This window comes from Chiloscyllium plagiosum, unplaced genomic scaffold, assembly GCF_037043375.1.
Source record: "Chiloscyllium plagiosum isolate Xiang-an unplaced genomic scaffold, Cpla_swu_hap1 HiC_scaffold_6, whole genome shotgun sequence".
Taxonomy (NCBI): Eukaryota; Metazoa; Chordata; class Chondrichthyes; order Orectolobiformes; family Hemiscylliidae; genus Chiloscyllium; species Chiloscyllium plagiosum.
In genome coordinates this window covers 64,378,180-64,401,378 of record NW_028270144.1, presented here as the reverse complement: position 1 = coordinate 64,401,378, position 23,199 = coordinate 64,378,180, and the positions used below count along the sequence as shown (strand labels likewise).

Genomic DNA, 23,199 nt, shown 5'->3' with positions numbered 1-23,199 from the left:
CTCCACTTTTAATCTATTTGCTAATAAGATGGATATGTACCAGTGATTTATACACTGAATAAATCAACCACAAAAGTTGGATCATTAAAGAGTTGACCATTCTATTTCCAATTTCTGAAAGATTTTAAATTGTTACATGATTTATATTGTCTGCATTTTTCAAAGGCCTATCATTAAATTGCACAAAAACAAATAGCTGATTAACTGAAGTTTCAAAAGTAAGAACAGTTGGCAAAAATAAAGAAAAATTAAAGTCAAATTAGATTTTAGTGAAATCATTCCTAATTTGAAAACTCTTTTTCAGTTTCAATGGATAAGATGGTGAGGAGATGAAATCTTACTTTTTTTAACAGCTGTGTGTTATTATTATAGTTATTATAATTAAATTTGAAAATGTTCACCCTAACTTCACCTTAAATTTGAAAGTAAGTCAAGTAGCTTCCCAACAAACACTCAGCAAAATATTTTTAAGTTTGTAGAGTGTGCACTGCACCCATTTCTTTTCTCATAATTGTTAATGAATTGTCTCTGTTCTGCCCAAACTTGTGGTGAAATTCCAGCCTTTCAAAATCTTCAGTTTTCTAGGTTGATGCTGGAAGAATATTTCCCGATTAGGAAGTCTAGAATGAGAGGTCAAAGTCAAGAGCCCTAATGTTTAAAATTAAGATGTGGTAACCTATCTTTATTTAAAGATGGTTGCGAATCCTTGAAATTTGCTATCTCAGCAAGCATTGGAAGCTCCAACCATAGTAATGTTTAAGGCAGGGATCAATAGACCTTTGGTTATTAAGGGAATCAAAGATTCTGGGAATATAACAGGAAAGAGAAATAAAGATACATCAACAATGATCAAATTGAAAGAGACAGCAGGCTTGTGGAAGGGGTTTCTTTTTCTGTGTTCTTATATTCTTATGTTGAAAATCTTTACAGCCTGCTTTCTTCCATTTTGTTCCAAGCTTCTGTTGTTCTAAGGCCAGGTTTAGCTCCCACAACAGCCACATTGCAACATTAGTTTTAGAGGTCAAATTAGCTATAACTAGTGGTAGGTAATCAAAATATTGGCCCCATGCTCAGGCAACCAGCCAATCAACAATGCTATCTTATGCCGAAATCATTCATGTGGCTTGCGTTGCAGCCAATAGATACGAGTAAATTGTGCAATTCCCATTTTTGGTTTCAGGGATTAATTGATTCATTCCCTTTCATGTTTGTTTTCCCTTGAATAGCGTGCAGCTGGAAACATAGAAAATGATATCTGATTTCTTATAAGAGGAATGCAGAAGTAAACCAAATACAATTACATGTATAAATATATCAATATACATTTCATCTAGGTAAAACAAACTATGCTCAAAAGCAGATGGGAGCAATACTTAATCACATCTACTTGCCTTCAGTTATGTTCCACCGTCTATAATATTATTTCGTTGTGAACAGACATTTATACATTGTCTTACTGTTTGAGATAGGTAATATGAAATCCATGGATCAAACATTACTTAAGTTGTTTGGACAAGGGTAGTTGCACAGCGTCCTTTTTTAAAATACGACTTTCTGCCTATGTCCATTTCTTTGCTATACTGGGTCTTTTTTAGTTATGATTTTGCGAGCATTGCCCACCACTAAGTTTCATATTTGAATGTCTACTCTTTATTTGACTGTGGAGGACATCATAGATGAACATGTTCTGGTCTTACAACAATAAATCAAATTAAGTCTTCATCTGATACGTAGAATCACTGAATAACAATCGAGAGTGTAAACAATTGCAAGTTATCTGTTCTCTAGCCTAAGGAGCTGAAGGCAACTGTAGACCCATCTGCTGCACTGTCAGGGATCAAATAACCCTGAGATTTCAATCAAATCCTTTTAATTCATTTCATACCCCTTTACATGTTCATGTTCATGAATTCATTTCTTTTAATAACTCTCTGAAAACTCACATGGGAAATTAAGTAAACCAAACGGCCTGAATATTGCTTTATACTTAGAATTAGCATTAAGAATTTTAGACTTTATAATTTATGTTAATTTCTTCAATCATAATAACAAAACTATTTCATTATTACTAATGAAGGACTTTTTTTCAGTATGTAAATTAAATGCCTGTGTACATATTCAAATATTTATTAAATATTTAAATACTTATTAAATATTTAAAATGTATTTTGTTTCCCCTCTTCTGAGAAAATTATTTCAAAACTATAGGCTGGCCAATCAGTTTTGTTACCATTCTTATCTCAATGTGCTCATTAGCGCTACAATTTAAAGAGTATAAATTTGACAATGAAATTTAAAATTATGAACTTTATATTAATGACTTGGAGTAAGGAACCAAGTAAAATAATGATTAGTAAAAACACAAAGATAGTCAGGAATTTAAGATATGAAGAGGACACAGCAAGGAAAGCAGATATAAAACAGGTAAATAAAGGTCAGACGGCTTAACATCTGATATTGGAAAAATGTCAGAGTCCATTATACAGGATGTATTAGTGGTGTATTTAGAAATACATAACATGACCAAACGGTATCAATATGGTTTCTTGAAGAAGAAATCATGCTTGACAGATTTACTACAATTCTTTGAAGAGGAAACAACAGGATATAAAAAGAGGACGTAATGGATGCAATATATTTGAATTTTTAGAAGATGAATAGTAATGCACCATACATTAGGCTACTTAATAAAGAGCCAATGGTGTCATAGTCACACCTACTAACAAAGAGAAGTCAGACAGTTGGGATAAGGGGGGCATTTTCAGAATGGCAACCTGTAAATAATGGTGAGCCACAGGAATCAGTGCTGTACTTCTACATCTTGTGGTCTCACAAATGAGTGTCTGTAATATGTAATATGAGTGTCTATATGTAATAGCATATGGCTAGATTAAGTAGGGGGGCAAAACTTTGACAAATGGAGTATAATGTAGGAAATATGGAAAATCTCTACTTTGGCAAGAAGAATAGGAAATCAGCCTATTACTTAAATTGTGTAAGGTTACAGAACTCTGAGGTACAGAGGGATCTGGGTATCCTGGTACAGGAGTCACAGAAAATTAGTATACAGCAAGTAATTAGGAAGGCAAATGGAATGTTGCCAACTATGGAATATAAAAACTGAGATTCTTTTCCACATTTATATGGGTACTGGTCAGATAATATCTGGAGTACTGTGCACAATTTTGGTCTCCCTATATAAGAAAGGACATAAAGGTGTTGGAAGCAATTCAGGGAAGATTCACTTAACTGATGTCTGGAATGGAGGTTGGGGTGTTGGAGATGGAGGGGAGGGAGTTATTTTATGCGGAAAGATTGAACAAACCAGGCTTGTTGGTGATACTACTGTGTGAAAATGCTGCCACTTCAACAAGGTTATTTTGTCCTTGTTTTTTTTCAAAGATGGGTTATAAAGGCAGAAGTGCCCATATATCTGGATGAGGCTACTTTTAAAAATGGCAGAGGATTAGCTAGTCCTCCCAGTTCAGGTTATTTTTCTAGGAGAAAGTGAGGGCTGCAGATGCTGGAGATCAGAGCTGAAAAATGTGTTGCTGGAAAAGCGCAGCAGGTCAGGCAGCATCCAAGGAGTAGGAGAATCGACGTTTCGGGCATAAGCCCTTCTTCAGGATTCCTGAAGAAGGACTTATGCCCGAAACGTCGATTCTCCTGCTCCTTGGATGCTGCCTGACCTGCTGCGCTTTTCCAGCAACACATTTTTCAGGTTATTTTTCTAGTTTGGTTTGTTTTAGCAGACAGTCAGAAACTGCTTGTAGCAGAGAAGCTGTTACTGTGAAAAAAGGTTCCATGTTTCAACAGATGTTTCTTGCCTGCAATCTCTCCTGCCTGTAAGAACTTGAATTTGAATTTACTATTTGCCAACAGGTGTATTTTTGGGATGTTGCAGGTACTGGATCAGCTCCTTCGGTAAGTTGCCATTTCAAGTCGGTTGCATTTCCAAATAGTTGTTATTCTAAATTCTGTTTTCTTTTGTTTGTGTTTAAACTATCGTGTGCAAATAAATTCGGTTTTGCTTAAAGCTGAGTAGTTTGACCAGCTGCATCACTCCTGGAATATCTACTAGACATCTGCCTTTAAAATAAGAAAAGTCAGAGTCTTGCCTACCTGCTTAGAACGTTTTGAGAGGGTCTGGCCTGCTACATAACAGACTGGAGGCTCATTCAAGATTATTCTATAGTTTCAATTTGCAATTAGGGTTGTTGGACTCAAAGGCAGCAAGTTGTAGATGTTATGTCTTTTGTTCCGGGTGTTGAATTTGGTTGGTTTAACCAGTGCTTGGTGTTGTAATGCCTCTTTGAGTCATTGAGAGTTTTCTAGGGGTGGAAGTCTCACACAGGGCACCTCACACCTTCAACATATTATCTGGGTTGAAATCACACACTTGAGAATGTAACTTTAAAAATGTTCTGCGATTTACATATGAAAGAACTGAGACCAACATGTTCATTCTAAAAGCTGAGCGGCTTAACAAACAATCTAGGTCTTTTGCAATATATAATTTCAGTTACATCACACTGTAAACTTTTACTATAAATTTTGTTTCTTATGATCTGATACTCCACAACCATCTGATGAAGGAGCAGCACTCCAAAAGTTAGTGCTTCCAAATAAATGGACTATAACCTGGTGTTGTGTGATTTTTAAAATTTTGTACAAAATATCATAGCTGAGCCCAATGCTATTCTCATCTGGCATTCTCACACAGCCACTTTCAGTAGAAGTCAGTGGATTATGATCAGAAGCAGGAATTGTAGGAATTCAAGAATATAAGAAGCGAAGTCTGGAGAAGGCCATTTGATCTATACTGTCTTCCAAAAGGATCATTTATTACAACCAACAGACATAACTGTCACATGGCCAGTGACGACTGGGGGCTCATGTCTGTGACTGTATCCATTGCAAAATAAGACAAAGCTAAAATTTAAAATAGTTAGATTTTAATCCATCGTGAAACAAGTAGAGTTTGAATTACCTAAAATTTGCAAGTAGAGGATAATGACCAGAATCAAACTATTTGAAAATAAGTCAGGTTTACAGCAGTGATTGTTTGTTTTCTAAATGTGCTAAAATAATTTAAGAAAATGACCTTTGCCAAGAACTTATTGAACGGGAATGTTTAATTTGGCAAAAGTGACAGCCCTTAGATGTCGATCATTTAAAAGCCATTTCTAAGCATGTGGATCTCCAGTGAGACAGATGCAGGACTTCTTGAGAATATTGGCTGAATGTTTCAGTTTCAGTTAAGAAAGAGAGTAAACAACAGAAATTGAATTGGAACCTGATTTAGTTAATTTAACCCAAATAAAGCTATAAAAACTGGAACAGCAGCTGTAGTTTAAAACCAGAGAAGAGGAGTTAGAAAGACAAATTCAGAAAGAAGGAACAATTAGAAAGTCAAACTCAAGACAAGAAAGATTAGCCAGAGAAAAGGAGCTAAAGTTTTAAGGTCAGAAATATATGGAGGACAGGTTAAAACAGGGACAGGATTTCAAAATACAGATGTTGGAATTAGAGTAGCAAGCACAAATAGATAGTAATTAGATGTAGTTTGAAGCTGCCAAGGAAAATTCCATTATGCCCAATTGTTTTTATTCACTTGTAGAATGTGAGCATCACTAACTAACAGCCATAACCATCATAATATCGAAACAGGTTTCAAAGCCCTAAAATTCTCCAATTTGTTCTCAAATTCAGGAGATGTAGAATCTTCCTGTACTACCCATGGCAGAACAGTTACTCCAAGCAGTGGGAATAGTAACGTTCTATGGTCAGCTAGAAGGAAATGTCCATGATTTCCACCATGTCACCTGAAGGGACTGTTGATTACAAACAGGAGGCAACACATAGTGTCAATGAACTTGAGTTAGAAGCATCTCATCAGCAATTCTGAAATGTAAGAAACCCATGCCAACACAGCTACAACCTATTAAAAAGGGAATAGAGAATTGGTGTTATTAGAGAAGTTCTCTCCCCTACAATATTAAAACGCACCTCAGCATGTACATCTAAAAGGAAGGCCGAGGGCTATTATTTAACCCAAATGATTGCTGAATCACAGCAGGTGAAGACTAAATGGTTAGAATCAGCATGGGAGTGAGATAAAGGGAGACAAAGGAAAAGGACCTGGATCCTACAGGAACAGAGAGTGAAGAGAAATGGAAAAAACACCTCTCCAACTTTTAAGAACAAAAATGTAGAACGCTGAGTTATAGGACCAAGTCCAAGCTATTTTATTTATGACAAGTCTGGTAATATTCAAGAAAGTGAAGCCAGGAGCAAAATAGACCATGTTCATAGTCAAAAAAATCACATTTTGTGCAAATATAAAGAGAGTTGTCTCAGTCTCAAATCACAAAAGGGAGATATTTAAAACACATCTCATCTCAGCTGAAAATGTGTTGCTGGAAAAGCGCAGCAGGTCAGGCAGCATCCAAGGAACAGGAGAATCGACGTTTCGGGCATAAGCCCTTCTTCAGGAAACTATCTGAGCCCTTCTTCAGGAAAGCATCTGCAATCCTCACTTTCTCCACATCTCATCTCAGAAACCTAAGGAGTTCTTCTAAGGTAGACAACAAAGTGAAGCCATCTAAGCTGATACCTAAGGCACTAGAAAAGCTGATTGCTTCAGCTAAAAGATAATAGATGAGTTTAGCTCCAGAACTGGACTAATCAGAGTTGGATAATCTGAGACAGACACATTTGCAAGCTGGAACTACAGGTTTGATTACATTACATTACATTACATTACATTTTTTACATTACATTACATTACATTACAGTGTGGAAACAGGCCCTTCGGCCCAACAAGTCCACACCGACCCGCCACCCCTACATTTACCCCTTACCTAACATTACGGGCAATTTAGCATGGCCAATTCACCTAACCTGCACATCTTTGGACTGTAGGAGGAAACCGGAGCACCCGGAGGAAACCCACGCAGACACGGGGAGAACGTGCAAACTCCACACAGTCAGTCGCCTGAGGCGGGAATTGAACCCGGGTCTCTGGCGCTGTGAGGCAGCAGTGCTAACCACTGTGCCACCGTGCCGCCCGTTTGGAATCCTTTAGCTGAAAATCTCAGGACCAACTGGCTTTCAGATAAAGGATATTTTCTGTTTGTGGATGCACTTGTAAGTCCTTGTAAAGAGAAACTTTGCTTTGGGTCTATTTGGGCCCGCTTTCGAATAGACCTTCAGGGTTTGCCTTTTTGGTTTTCGGATGCGCGAATATAGATTACCCGACTTGTATATAAAAACTGAATATCCAGTCATCTTCAGTACAGAACTCCAAGAAGACAATGATTGAATGACACTCTCAAGGGGAGACTTTGACCAAGAGAGAACAAAGTGCATGGTAAACAGAATCTTGTAATTGTTTTGTTAATTAGTTCTCTTTTCCCTAAGGCATTTCCTAAACTATATATAAAACTGTCTTCAGATGTTTCGTCACTATACTAGGTAACACCATCAGTGAGTCTCCAGATGAAGCACTGGTCTATTTCTAAAATGTGTGGCGTATTGACTTGAATCCCATTTACCACCCTGAGAAAATTAACAGGAAATGACATCACCACAGGAATTGGCATCACCAACCCAAGGAAACCTAAACACATGCCACCACTGCTTCATCCAGAGGCTCACTGGTGATGTTACCTAGTATGGTGATGAAACAGCTGAAAATGAACCTCCCAGCTCAGTGAGCAAACCTAAATCCAGAACCTCAACCTGAGGTACAAATCTTCTCAAAACTGTTTAGGAAAAAGTTTTGACTGTTGGTCTACTTTAAATAGTATTATATAAATTTTAAAAAACTGCTAGACTAAATGAGCTAAATTAACTCAGTTCACACACCATGCGGAAAATACCTCAACAGTTGTGACATCATGATTAATCTGATTGTGGCCTCAACCCCATTTTCCTGCCTCTTAATTATACACATTAAGAAGAGTCAAGGTTTGATCTCAATTTATCAATACTGACTCATGCACTGTGTAATTCCAGCATTTTTATTTTCTTTTGTTTTAATTATTCAGTATTTGCAATATTTATTTTTATTTATAAAATGTTATATTTTAAATGTTATACCCATATTTTGAAACTGTTACCAATAGTTATAAATTCCCCTTGGAGGAGAAACATCCTCTCAACATCTGTCTTGTTGTGCCATCTTAATCAGTATCATCTACGTTCCTTCTAAATTCCAATGAGTATAACCCCAACCTACTCAATCTTTCACTATAATAAAAAAGGCCTCTAACCAGGAATCATCCCAGAAAACCTTATTTGAATGACCTCCAATATAAATATCCCCTTGTTTAAATAGAGATCAAAACTGTGATACCTCTGATACCTTGTACAACTATTGTAAGACCTTCCTTTTACATTCCAATCCACGGCAGTGTAAAGCCAGCATTTGATTTGCTTTCGTAATTTCTTGCTGTACCTGTTTTTTTTTGTTTCACATACCCGGATATGCAGATTCCTTGTATTGCAGCATTATGTAATCTCCATTTAAATTTTTTTTAATGCTTCCTCAGTAAATTACATTTTTCTACAATATACTCAATCTGCCAAAGGGTTTCCAGTTACCTGACCAATCTATATATCCCTTCGCAGATGTATATCCTTCTTACAACTATCTATCTCTATATCATGAGCTACAAACCTGGCTACAAAACAGTCTGTTCCTTCAACCAAGCCATCAATATAGATCGTAAATAATTGAGACCCAGCATTGATCTCTGTGGCATCCTCTAATTACAATTTGCCAATTTGAAAATGGTCCATTTATCCAGGCAGTTTTCTGCTAGTTAACCAATCCTCTATCTATGCTAATGTATTACCCACAACACTATAGGCTATAATCTTGTGTAGGAGAAAGTGAGGACTGCAGATGCTGGAGATCAGAGCTGAAAATGTGTTGCTGGAAAAGCGCAGCAGGTCAGGCAGCATCCAAGGAACAGGCGAATTGATGTTTCGGGCATAAGCCCTTCTTCAGGAATTCCATTCATATCAATACAATCAGCATCAAATAGAAATAAGTTTTCGAAATAAAAATAAATATTGCAAATACTGAATAACTAAAACAAAAGAAAATAAAAATGTTAGAAATACACAGCACAAGTCAGTATTGATAAATTGAGATTGAACCTTGGTGCTTCCTAATATGTATAATTAAGAGGCAGTGTTTTTAACCCTTAAAGCACTTGTAATCAATTAAATCTCCTTTTTGAAAAAGGGATAGCTTTGTCATCAGTTTGACTTTGAAGGGGGAAATCCTTCCTGTGCAATCATCTTCACTATTCTATGAGAAATTTATATTCCAAAAGACTTACAATATGCTATAACTGGATTTTCAAAAGATACTTATGTAAAGTTCCAGATCAAAGGCTGCTACTTAAACAATAGAAATGAAAATTATATCTTGGAAACTGATAATAAATTAAGTGAGGAGGAGGAAGTGCAAGCGTTTAGTAGGAAATGATGTGAATGAGCAGTTGTCATGGAGGTAGTGATGAATGGAATGTCCAGGAATCAATATGGGGACCTGTACATTTAAATTAATGTCTTCAGATGTGGAAGGTTAAGGCAAATTGACTGCATTCAGAGGCAATGTCAAATTGATGAGAGCAGTACTTGCCAAAGACGAACAAGAGGAATGAGGAAACATATATAGAGACAACTAGATAGGTTATAGAATACTTAAGTGTAAAATATTGCTAAAAGGAAGAAAATGAGTGATCTAAATAGGTTATAACTCGTGTTGAATAACTTAAGGCTAAAGTTGAAACAGATCTGTGAGCATTAATAATTCAGTCCTGTTTAATCACTGTGGAGCAATAATTGATGAAAGAAAATGTGAGATATTAGTCAAGTCAGTGGATTATAAATCATACTTTAAACTGTGTAGTAAGATTGCATTTTCAACACTATGGACAGAACCTTAAAGGAGGGAGCCTGATTGATGTGGATTGTGGCAATATTCATGTCGAGGCCAATCTCAACATTGGAAGTCTTTTGCGCCATCATTTATGTTTCTTTTACAAGCAATGAGTTGAATTTCCTGCTATTTCCATGACCACTTCCTTTAATATCCTAGAATGAGGATTATCAGGATTTCTATAACAATTTACTTTTGATTATTGCACCAATATCATTTTCACTAATAATGGCACCCCACTTCCTTTTCCTTGTTGCATCCTTCCTAAAGACTGAATATGAGAGTGTGGTGCTGGAAAAGCACAGTAGGTCAAGCAGCATCTGAGAAGCAGGGGAATTGATGTTTCGGGCATAAGCTGTTCATCAGGAATGAGGCTTCTGGGCTGGGGGGGCTGAGAGATAAATTGGATGGGGGTGGGGCTGGGGGGAAGGTAGCTGGGAATGTAATAGGTAGATGAAGGTGCGGGTGGAAGTGATAGGTCAGAGGGGAGGGTGGAGTGAATGGGTGGGAAGGAGGAAGATGGACAGATAGGACATTGATCATTGACATCGATCCCGATACCGAGAGGAAGAACGCCTCATCTTCCGCCTTGGGATCCTGCAACCACACTGATCTATGTGGATTTCACCAGCTTCCTCATTTCCCCTCCTCCAACCTTATCCCAGTCCCAAGCTTCCAACTTGGCACCACCCCTTTGACCAGTCCTACCTGTCCATCTTCCTCCCTTCCCACCCATCTGCTCCACCCTCCCCTCTGACCTATCACTTCTACCTACACGTTCATCTACCTACCACATTCCCAGCTACCTTCCCACCAGCCCCACCTCCCTCCCACTTATCTCTCAGCCTCCTTGGCCTACAAGCCTCATTCCTGATGAAGGGCTTATGCTGACAGGTCAATTCTACTGCTCCTCTGATGCTGCCTCACCTGCTGTCCTTTGCTAGCACCACACTCTCAACTCTGATCTCCAGCATCTGCAGTCCTCATTTTCTCCTAAAGACTGAATACCCTTGAATATTAATTTCCTAACTGTGGGCACGCCACAGCCATGTCTCCATAACTGCAATCATATTGCACCTGTTTACAACTTTACATGCTGTTAACTCATCTATCTTACTGTGAAATACTCCACGTATTCAGATATAATGCCTTTTAACATACTTGCCTGATATTTTTATACCTTTTTGTACTATGCCCCTGTTTGATGATAGCTCTTCTTTTCTCTGCCTTCTACTTTTATGTTCTACATTTCTATCTTTCAATTTCATCATGTTTTCCTCAATTTCTTCTCTCTGTTCAGGTCCCTGTCTCCCTCCTACTCTAGTTTAAACCCTTCCCCGCAGTACTAGCAAACTGGAAGAGCATTGATCCTGCTAGGGCATGATTAGTTGGGCTTGAACTGATCCTAGCTTCCCTAGAATTGATCCAAATATGGCAAGAATCTAAATCCCTCCCTTCAATACCTCCTTTCCAGTCACATAGTCAATCAGTCTATTCTCATTCTCAGACCTCTCAAACACATGACTCTGAGAGCAATGCTGAGATTAGTATCTTTGAGGTTATGCTTTTTTAAATTTATTTCCAAAATTCCTGCTCTCAGCTCACATGACCTCAATCCACTTTTTACCTATTTCATTAGTCCCAACATAGGCCATGATCTTTGGTTAACTCCTTGACTGGACTGAGAACTAGTCTCCTCCCAATTTACCATGGCTATTCCACCTAGCCGGCACATTCCTGGACACTATTAGGAAATTTAGCATGGCCAATCCACCTAACCTTTACATCTTTGTACCGTGGGAGGAAAACCGGAGCACCCAGCAGAAACCCAGCAGAACATGCAAACTCTACACAGAGTGACCAAGGCTGGGATCAAGCTCAGGTTCCTGCTGCTGTGAGGCAGCAGTGTTAACCACTGAGCAATTGTGCCACCCTACATTTTGCCCTTTGCATGCTTTAGCCTACTTGCCAAAGTATTAAATTCAATTAACTCAAGCTAAGATTAATAACTTGTAATATGAGTAATCCACGTCAAATGCTGTTGTGCATTTTAATCTGAGACATGGTATACTAATATATTGTCTTTTAAACCTTCACTCTTTTTGCCATCATTTCTAAAAGCAGTGAATTACTTTAACAGATCTATATGTACCAACATTTCTCCAAATCCTTGTCCACTAATTTTCTAGCTATGAGTCTGGGAGGCAAATGCTGGCTGTTCAGCAAAATCCCTACCAGTCACCCTCCAACCTTAGTATAAACTTAATGATATCATGCAAAGTTTAGATGGTCACCTTAAAATCAGTTTAATTGAGGCCCTTAAGTGGCTACCAACAGGCCACAAATTTCAGGCTTGTCTTGATCTTAGGTGGGAAGGAGAAGGCACTTTTCTATTTGTACAAATGTCCTATTTGTAGGCACCTACCCCTCACAAAGTCTGCATCCCAGAAGGGCTCTTCTGACTCCCCAAACAAAACATATATTCCCTACTAACCATTTAAGTGATGGTGTTAGCATTAGGTTAGGGGCTGGGTTAATTAGATTACAGTCAGCGTGCTGTCCAAAAAATTCTACCCATAATGTACTTCCACACCCAGATCATGAGAAAATTAAGGGGAGCATATAATGGATTTATTTTTCTTGCCCTTGATCCAGCAGCATGGTGTGGCCACTAAGATCAACAGAGTACAAAAATTGAATCAAAGACTTAGTTATTCATTAAGGCTCAGTGGAGCCATCTCATTGGCTAAGGCCTTTACCTGAGTATTCAGAGAGTCTTACCAACCTGCAGCAGGGTCTAATTCTTTGTCTATAATCAAACATACCAAAATAATATTTAATTTTGAATTCTCAAAAGAAGCACTACCATGAATTGCCAGAAGAAAACCACTTCTGAGCATTTATTAGATTTCAACATTTGGATCAAGAAACGCCAAATGTTTCATGTCAGGTAATTACATTTTATCAAACAGGCTGATGGACATCAAAAATTATTGATGTATTCTAAAAAATCCTTCAGTTTGACTCAACTAGATGAAACAGTGTATGGTGCAAGGTCACCCAGAGAAAAAAAAAATTATGAATGATTTGGATGTGAACATAGGAGGTATAGTTAGTTTGCAGATTACAACAAAATTGGAAGTGTAGAGGACAGCGAAGAAGATTACCTCAGAGTACAAGGGGATCTTGATCAGATGGGCCAATAGGCCAAGGAATGGCAGATGGAGTTTAATTTAGATAAATATGAGGTGCTGCTTTTTGGAAAGACAAATCAGGGCTTAATGAAAAGGTCCAGGGAAATGCTGCTGAACAGAGAGTGCAGATTCATAGTTCCTTGAAAGTGGAGTCATAAGTGGATAGGTTAGTGAAAATGGCATTTGGTATGCTTTCCTTTATTAGTCACAGCATTAAGCATTGGAATTGGAAGGTCATGTTGCAGCTGTACAAGACACACGTTTGGAAGACTGTATGCAATTCTGGTCTCCCTCCTAAAGGGAAATTTGAAAAGGTTCAGAAAAGATTTATAAGGGTGTTGCCAAGTTTGGAGGATTTGAGCTAGAGTGAGGGGCTGAATAGGCTGTGGCTGTTTTTCCTGGAGCATCGGCCACTGAGGGGTGACCTTAGAGAAGTTTATAAAATCATGAGGTGTTCGGATAGGATAAATAGACAAGGTCTTTTCCCTGGGGTAGGGGAATTCAGAATTAGAGGCCGTAGGTTTAAGGTGAGAGGGGAAAGATTTAAAAGGGACCTAAGAGGCAACTTTTCCATGCAGAGGGTGGTGGACTTATGGAATGAGCTGCCAGATGAAGTGGTGGAGCTGGTACAATTACAATATTTAAAAGGCATCTGGATGAATATATGAATAGGAAGCGTATGGAGGGATTTGGGTCAATTGCTGGCAAATGGGACTAGATTAATTTAGGATATTTGGTTGGCATGGAACAGTTGGACCAAAGGGTTTGTTTCCATGCTGTACATCTCTATGACTATGACTCCATGAAGTACTGAATTCATAAATCTATTATTTATAGGAATATAATAGCATGTGACAGACAGAAGTAAACAGCAGGGGGTGCTCAAGAACCAAGAATCAATTTATGAGTCTAAAACAATCACAAATAGGTCATGCAGTTATGCATCGGTAGAAGTTTTCTTTCACTCAGGAAAGAACATTAGTGAAATATTTGCATTTTTGAGAGAATCACAGGCATGCTTTTATAGCACAAGTCGTGCAATAAACCCAGTTTTGCAACTAACCATTAAGTGCACTCACAATTTAAGAATGCCCCCATAACCACTTTATGACCATAGCTAGTAAGTACCTGAGCAAATGTTTTGTAACTTTAGGCAGAATGCATTATACATCAATTAGCTGCTAAATTTACTAGATAAAGGAAACACAAAGAAAACTGAAATCAATAAGGCAAGACTAAAATATTTACAAGTCAATACCACAAGAGTCAATTTTGCTTACAGTCATAGAGCCATAAAGGTCCGCCCTTCGGCCCAACTTGTCCATGCCACCCAGTTTTCACAATTTGCCTGTGTTTGGTTCATATCACTCCATACCTATCAAATTCATCTACCTGTCTAAGTATTTCTTAAATGACAAAATTGCACTCGCTTCCACCAATACCTCTGGCAGCCTGTTCCAGACACTCATCACTCTCAGATGGAAAAAATTGCCCCTCTGGACCCTTTTGTGTCGCTCCTCTCTCACCTTAAATCCAGGCCTTCCAGCTTTAAACTTTCCTACTGGGGGAGGCCTGTCGGCTATCTCTTATCTAGGCTTTCATGATTTTATAGACCTTTAAACGGTTACTTCTCAGTCTCCCACCTCAGGGAAAAATGTCCCAGTCTATCCAATCTTTCCTTATAACTCAAACATTCCAGTCCCAGGTCGCATCCTACTAAATCTTCTCTGCACTTGTTCTAGTTTAATAATATCTTTTCTGCAGTAGGGCAACCAGAACTGCATGCAGTACTCCAAATGTGGCCTCATCAACGTCCTGTATAGCTGCAAAAAGACATCCCAACTCCATACTCAATTTTCTGACTGATAAAAGCAAGTATGCAGAAAGCCTTCTTCACTACTCTGTTCCTTGAAAATGAAATCACAGGTGCACAATGAATCTGTACCCCTAGATCTCTTTTTGTATAACATTCCACATTGCTTCTCCTCTTCTTCTTAGCATAATGGCAAAGATGAGCAAAAAGTGATCCAATATTGGTAAGAAACATCATTCAGATATATTTCTGAGGGTTATGATATGCACAAAGACAGAGAATAAATATTACAATAAAGGAAATTATGAATTTTGATTAAGGTAGATAACAATGAGCATTTTTCAATTTCTCAGCTTCACAGTTGAATCAGAAGTATTTTAATTTTGATTAGACGTGTCAGAAATGAGTTTCATAAATGGAAGAACTTGCATTTATACCTTATTACAGCTCAAAGACCAAAGAAATATAACATTAATATAAAATTAATCATGTGAAAATGTAGTCCTCACTGTTGTTAAAATAAGCCAGACAATAATTTTCCAATATCGAAGTATTTTTTGTGATTTTTCATGAGGGAAGAATACTACTGATTACATCAGAACTCCTCTCTCTTTCCCAATATTCTGCTGGGACATTTAACATCAACTTAAAGCCAGGCAGAAGCAAACAGGCAGGTCAATAATTGAATGTCACATCTGAAGGACATTATTTCAAACATATCTTGGAACTACCTTACAGTCTTAGCCCAGATTTTGTTCTGAAGTTCAATCTGAACCTTTATTATTCTGGGTCACAGGCATTCTATTCCATAATTCCAAAGCATTTTAAACATTCCCTACTGAATAAACCTATTCACCTGCGGCCTTCTACCAAACACCAGCTTTACCATTCAATGTACTTAGTGTTTCCAAATCTCCAAAAGTGGTTCAGTAGGTAGCATTTCTGCATCTGAGTCAGACATTTATCGATTAAATTGCTCCTCCAAAAGAGCAGGAGGGATTGAATTTCAGAGTTTCAGGTCAAACAAATTATGGTCATAATCACAAATAATGCTTCAATGAATATTAGAAATGCACAAGGAGTGGCAAAGCAAAGGTTTGTAGAGGGCTTTCTTACTTGGGATGTGAATGTCACTTTTAAGGCTAGAATTTTTTCCAATCCCTTGAGAAGGTGGCAGTGCACTTCATTCTTGAACCTCTGCAGTCTACATGGCGTAGGTACACCTACAGTATTGTGAGAAAAGGAATTCCAGGAGTTTGACTCAGAATCAGTGAAGGAACGAGTATCTAGTTTCAAGTCAAGCTGGTGTGTGGCTTAGAGTGGAACTTGCAGATGGTGATGTTTTCGTGCATCAACAGTCCTTGTCCTTCAAGATGGTAGAGATTGCATAAATGCAAGGTACCTTGAAGAAACCTTGTTGAATGGCTGCCGTGCATCTTGCATATAATACACACAGTTGGTGATAGAAGTAGTGAATGCTTAAGTTGAATGAAAACTAGTCATACAGGTTAGTTTGTACTGGATGGGTTGAACTTCTTGAGTATTGTTGGAACTGCGTCCATCCAGGCAAGTGGAGGGTATTCTGTTGAACTATTGGCTTGTGCCTTATAGCTGCTAGACAGACTTTAGGAATTCAAGAGGCAAGTTATTTGCCTTAGAATTCCAAGCCTCCAACCTACTCTACTAGCCACACTGTATATATTGTATGGTTCAGTTCAGGTTCTGGTGAATGTTAATCGCTGATATGGGGAATATGGGATTATGATGATTCAGTGATGGTAATGCCATTGAATGTCAAAAGGAGATTACTAGATTCCCATTCATTAGTGGTTTTCATTAACTGGCACTTGTGTGGCATGAATGTTACTTGCCAATTATCAGGCCAAGTGCTGCATACTGCAATCAATACGTCAGGAGTCACAAATAGTATTGAACTTTGTGAAATCATCAAGAAATATCCTCACTTCTGACCTTATGATAGAAGGGAGGTCACTTACAAAGCAACTGAAAGTAGATGGGCATAGGACACCCTCTGAGGAGCATCTACAGTGATGTACTGGGACTGAGGTGATTGAATTAAAGTAAGTACAAATCTGCTTTTATTCTATACCTGACTCCAGCCAATGGGGAGTTTTCTCTATGATTCTCTTTGACTTTAGTTTTTATGTGCCATACTTGGGAAAATAAAGCCTTGATGTCAAAGGCAGTCACTCTCACCTAAGTTCTTGAGTTCAACCATTTTGAATGGAGATCTTGAGTTCCGCTCATAAGGCCATCAACATGACTCTTCCTTTACAGATGAATCAAGGGTCACACTCATCTCACCATCTCAACCTACAAACTCAATCCTTGACTCGATAGGGATGCTTCATCACCTTGCATGGTTAAGCATGCTCACAAACTGCTGCTGAACCCACTCCCATCACACTCAACTCTTCACTTTATATCCTTGCAGGAAGGCTGAGAGAGCTAGGATCTTTGAGGTTGGTGCACAACAAGCTGCTGACCCCTTCTAAGGAACAGGGCGTTATGTTAACTGGAAAAGAGCAGGATTCTTTCTGTGGTGATGGAGAAATAACAATGGACTAGCAAACCAATAAGACATTGTGTTCTACTCCAACACTAATGCATTATTCTGCATCAGCTTCTCTTCACTGTCACCAACTAATTATTTCTCTTCTATTCCAAAGGACTAGCAGCATTCAGAAAACATCAACAAGGAGGAGACCATAGCTGGATCCCCACTCGACCAACATTGTCTCTGAGGAGGAAGCCTGTGAAACATCAGAGTTAAAACATTCAACTGTCCCCTCCACCAACAAAGAGATAATCACCTCAGTGGGTACTGTATATAGATGACACTCGAGTACACAATATGGTGAGCAGAGCATTGATGTTTTTTCTGCAGTTGTTGGAGAAAGAAATGCCAAAGGTCTCCAGGACTGCTGGAGAACACGTATCTCCTCAGCCCTATGCAAAAGAGGTGTCCCTATAATTGGCTGTTTGATATGACACAACTGCAGTGTGAGGAAGCAAATCAAGCAGTTTTACCAGAGATCCATAAGTATACTGGAGTGAAGAGGTCCTATGGGGGCTCCAGCATGTGAGCACTTAGTTGCCTTCATGGAAAGTATGGCTGTTACCTTGGAGACCAAGGTAAACTGGGCGGCACGGTGGCACAGTGGTTAGCACTGCTGCCTCACAGCGCCAGAGACCCGGGTTTAATTCCCGCCTCAGGCGACTGACTGTGTGGAGTTTGCATGTTCTCCCCGTGTCTGCATGGGTTTCCTCCGGGTGCTCCGGTTTCCTCCTACAGTCCAAAGATGTGCAGGTCAGGTGAATTGGCCATGCTAAATTGCCCGTAGTGTTAGGTAAGGGGTAAATGTAGGGCTATGGGTGGGTTACGCTTCGGCGGGTTGGTGTGGACTTGTTGGGCCGAAGGGCCTGTTTCCACACTGTAATGTAATCTAATCTAAAAAAAGAATGCTTTGTAGCTGACAAATACACACAAGGACATATACTCCATCGCTTTAGCTGTGGGTGCTCAACATCAATAGCAAAACCAAAGGAGGATGAGGGATCTTGACCTTATGCATGGCGTTCTTTTCTCTCAAAGGAACAGGGTAAAGCCAGAAAAGTTTGAAAACATGTACCAACAGGTTTCAAAACAGCTTCTTTCCCGCAATTAACATACTTTTGAAGGACTTCTTATATGTTAGAGTTAAGTTTTCTCTGCACCTTTTCTATAGCTGTGACATTATATTCTGCATTCTGCTCTATTACCCTGATGTACTTATGTAAGGTATAATTTGACTCGTTAGCATGCAAAACAATAATTTTCACTGTATCTCAATACGTGTGACAATAATAAATCAGATCCAATCAAAAGCAAAATAGAATCACCAAAGGAGGAACATTCAGGACCCTGGTGGCTTCTTCTGAGAACACCGCATGTGCCTTGCCCCTCCCCCTCCCCCTTCCTGTTGCCAGTAACTTCTTGCCTTCAGCTGTTCAAAGGGAGATGGGTGATCTTGACAATGACAGGATACTCTCAGCAGATTGGCACTGTCAATATTGAAAGCCACGAGGGATACCTGTTCAAGTCTTGGAAATCAACAGAGCAAATAAAATTAACAGGCTTCTTCTGCCCCAGCAAAAGCCAGGCCTGCACCTAGATGCTGTGGGAGGAAGAAAAGAACATTCTGATAGCACATCTGTGGCTTGAGTGTTCGATTATTGTACACTATCTGCAATTTTGTAAATATATGTTCACTTTCTCTATTTTAACACCTGATTCAGGTCTGGATAAGGTGGAGTGATATTAAATATGGGGAGCAAATAAAAAGATGTGCAGCATTGCAGCTGCCAAACATTGGTTCCATTCACCAAATCAACAAAGTGAGTGACTGCAGATAACTAAAGTGACAGAGAACAGCCAGGGTCAAGGATATCCAAAGAAGTTCCCTACACGTGCTATTTATGGGAAGGATTGTAGAACCTGTGCTGCTTCCACACATTTCAGGAGAGAAATGTCTGAATGTTTGTCAGATGACAGGATAGATCGAGTGAATCCTTAGAAAAGTATAAAGAAAGTAGGAGGATACTTAAAAGGGAAATCAGGAGGGCAAAACGGGGACATGAGATAGCTTTGGCAAATAGAATTAAGGAGAATCCAAAGAGTTTTTACAAATATATTAAGGACAAAAGGGTAACAAGGGAGAGAATAGGGCCCCTCAAAGATCAGCAAGGCAGCCTTTGTGTGGAGCCACAGAAAATGGGGGAGATATTAAATGAATATTTTGCATCAGTATTTACTGTGGAAAAGGATATGGAAGATATAGACTGTAGAGAAATAGATGGTAACATCTTGCAAAATGTCCAGATTACAGAGGAGGAAGTGCTGGATGTCTTGAAATGGTTAAATGTGGATAAATCCCCAGAACCTGATCAGGTATACCTGAGAACTCTGTGGGAAGCTAGAGAAGTGAATGCTGGGCCTCTTGCTGAGATATTTGTATCATCGATAGTCACAGGTGAGGTGCCGGAAGACTGGAGGTTGGCAAACGTGGTGCCACTGTTTAAGAAGGGTGGTAAAGACAAGCCAGGGAACTATAGACCAGTGAGCCTGACCTCGGTGGTGGGAAAGTTGTTGGAGGAAATCCTGAGGGACAGGATGTACATGTATTTGGAAAGGCAAGGACTGACTCTGGATAGTCAATATGGCTTTGTGCATGGGAAATCATGTCTCACAAACTTGATTGAGTTTTTTGATGAAGTAACAAAGAAGATTGATGAAGGCAGAGCAGTAGATGTGATCTATATGGACTTCAGTAAGGCATTCGACAAGGTTCCCCATGGGAGACTGATTAGCAAGGTTAGATCTCATGGAATACAGGGAGAACTAGCCATTTGGATACAGAACTGGCTCAAAGGTAGAAGACAGAAGGTGGTGGTGGAGGGTTGTTTTTCGGAGTGGAGGCCTGTGACCAGTGGAGTGCCACAAGGATCGGTGCTGGGCCCTCTACTTTTTGTCATTTACATAAATGATTTGGATGCGAGCGTAAGAGGTACAGTTAGTAAGTTTGCAGATGACACCAAAATTGGAGGTGAAGTGCACAGCGAAGAAGTTTACCTCAGATTACAACAGGATCTTGACCAGATGGGCCAATGGGCTGAGAAGTGGCAGATGGAGTTTAATTCAGATAAATGCGAGGTGCTGCATTTTGGGAAAGCAAATCTTAGCAGGATGTATACACTTAATGGTAAGGTCCTAGGGAGTGTTGCTGAACAAAGAGACCTTGGAGTGCAGGTTCATAGCTCCTTGAAAGTGGAGTCGCAGGTAGAAAGGATAGTGAAGAAGGCATTTGGTATGCTTTCCTTTATTGGTCAGAGTATTGAGTACAGGAGTTGGGAGGTCATGTTGCGGCTGTACAGGACATTGGTTAGGCCACTGTTGGAATATTCCGTGCAATTCTGGTCTCCTTCCTATTGGAAAGATGTTGTGAAACTTGAAAGGGTTCAGACAAGATTTACAAGGATGTTGCCAGGGTATGAGGATCTGAGCTACAGGGAGAGGCTGAACAGGCTGGGGCTGTTTTCCCTGGAGCGTCGGAGGCTGAGGGGTGACTTTATAGAGGTTTACAAAATTATGAAGGGCATGGATAGGATAAATAGGCAAAGTCTTTTCCCTGGGGTTGGGGAGTCCAGAACTAGAGGGCATTGGTTTAGGGTGAGAGGGGAAAGATATAAAAGAGACCTAAGCGGCAACGTTTTCACACAGAGGGTGGTACGTGTATGGAATGAGCTGCCAGAGGATGTGATGGAGGCTGGTACAATTGCAACATTTAAGAGGCATTTGGATGGGTATATGAATAGGAAGGGTTTGGAGGGATATGGGCCGGGTGCTGGCAGGTGGGACTAGATTGGGTTGGGATATCTGGTCGGCATGGACGGGTTGGACCAAAGGATCTGTTTCCATGCTGTACATCTCTATGACTCTATGAGTCTAAGTGGAATCTTTTTCTGTTAATAAACATTCTGATTGGTGAAAGGGAACTTCCAAAGCTATGTGGATAAAATTAATTGCAAATTGCAACTGCAAGAAACCAGCAATGGATGAGAATTCTGATGTCATTGTTGGCTAACTGGCAGCTTAAAGGGGAAATAGAAGAACTGGTGGATTCTGGCAAATGTTGCATCCATGACATGGTGGATACATGTCCAAATGGAGAACAGCAAAATGCTGCAGACGACCTACATATTCCCTGAAAAGAACAGCTTGACAAAATTTAAGAACAGTTGTATCTTTGAGGACAATTAGGATGGGATGGTGACTGCTTCCTCACGAGTGTAGCTCCTCAATGAGCAGCTGGTATAAATGTGACATGATGATTCAGGACATTGTCCATCTTCTTCTGCACTGGGCCTCAGTCATTTGCAAACAACTGCACTGAAATTTGTAGGTACAGTTCTGTGCCAGAACTCCCAACCTCTTTGCTGGATGTTTTCCTGCTATTTCTCATTCTGAATGCTGTGTAGCATCCAGTGGCATCTGGTATTCTGTTGGGCCGAGAGAAAATGTTTTGTGTGTCACCTTCTACCCACTTTACTTCAGATTAGAAGCAGCACCAGAAGAGCAGCTGCATGCAGCTCATTTATTCTTTACTATGTTGGAACATTCCTATCCCTTCAAAAAGTCAACCAATGCACTGATGAAGAGTTCACAGTAATTTATCCTCACCCATGCAATTTGGCCCATAAAGTTTCCATGCTCCCTTGGCATTCGGCAGCTTCTAAGAGAACATCCTTCAATTCACCACAGCAAAAACCCCTGTCTATCTTCGTATCCTAGTAAAACTCCTGATATAGTCGAGGATATGAAAGTCGCAATGTATTGGTTTGCAATTCTTGTGATTGTGTGCCTTGGGCAATTAGGAAGAGATTGTGACTGAGAGTGCCTTTTTGTATTGTCTTGTTGTTCTTAAAGACTACAAGGGGCAGTGGGCACAATTTACACCTAAAGATTACTCCCTAAGTACATTTAGGGGAGGAGATGGCATAGTGGTTATGCCACTGGGACTGGTGATCTATAGTCTCAGACAAATTCTTTAGGTAACTGGTTCAAATCCCAACATGGAAACTGCTGAAATTTAAATTAATGAATCTAGAATATAAAGCTGGTGTTTCAATTGTTTTAAAGACTCACCAACATTCCTTTAAGAGATAAATCTGCCATCCTTTCCTGATCTGGACTACATGTGATGCTATATCTATAGTAATGTAGCTGGCTCTTAACTGCCGTTTGAAATGGCAGTACAAGGGTAATGATGGGCAACAAATGCTGGCTTTGTCAGCATGTCCACATCCAATGAAACAATGATTTATCATAATAGAATTGGATGCTCTGAAGAATGCTGATTTCCGGACTAACTGTGAATTGCAGCCAGACGAACAGCATTCTTTAATTAGTACGTCACAGTGATTGCAGTAGCACCACTGCACTTTAGGTAGCCTATTTTTAATTTAAATTCAGCTCTGAGTTGAAATGGCCCTGATAACTTTGAATTTTCCTCATTTACATGTCACACCACTTGCACTTTCCCTTACTGGCAGAAATAGAATCAATCAGAAATAGCGGGATTTCTGGGTCAAGTTCTTCCCACCATTTGAAACATCGACAGAGTCGCCACAACTCTACAAAAATCTGGACTACTGTGTATATATTTGGTTGGAGG

General features: G+C 39.5%; 1 protein-coding gene across 9 annotated transcripts in view; it reads right to left on the bottom strand.

Moving 5' to 3' along the window:
• dlg2 (discs, large homolog 2 (Drosophila)) overlaps positions 1-23,199 on the bottom strand; it is a 1,025,979-nt gene that overhangs the window by 413,704 nt on the left and 589,076 nt on the right. The gene's annotated exons all lie outside the window — the stretch shown is intronic.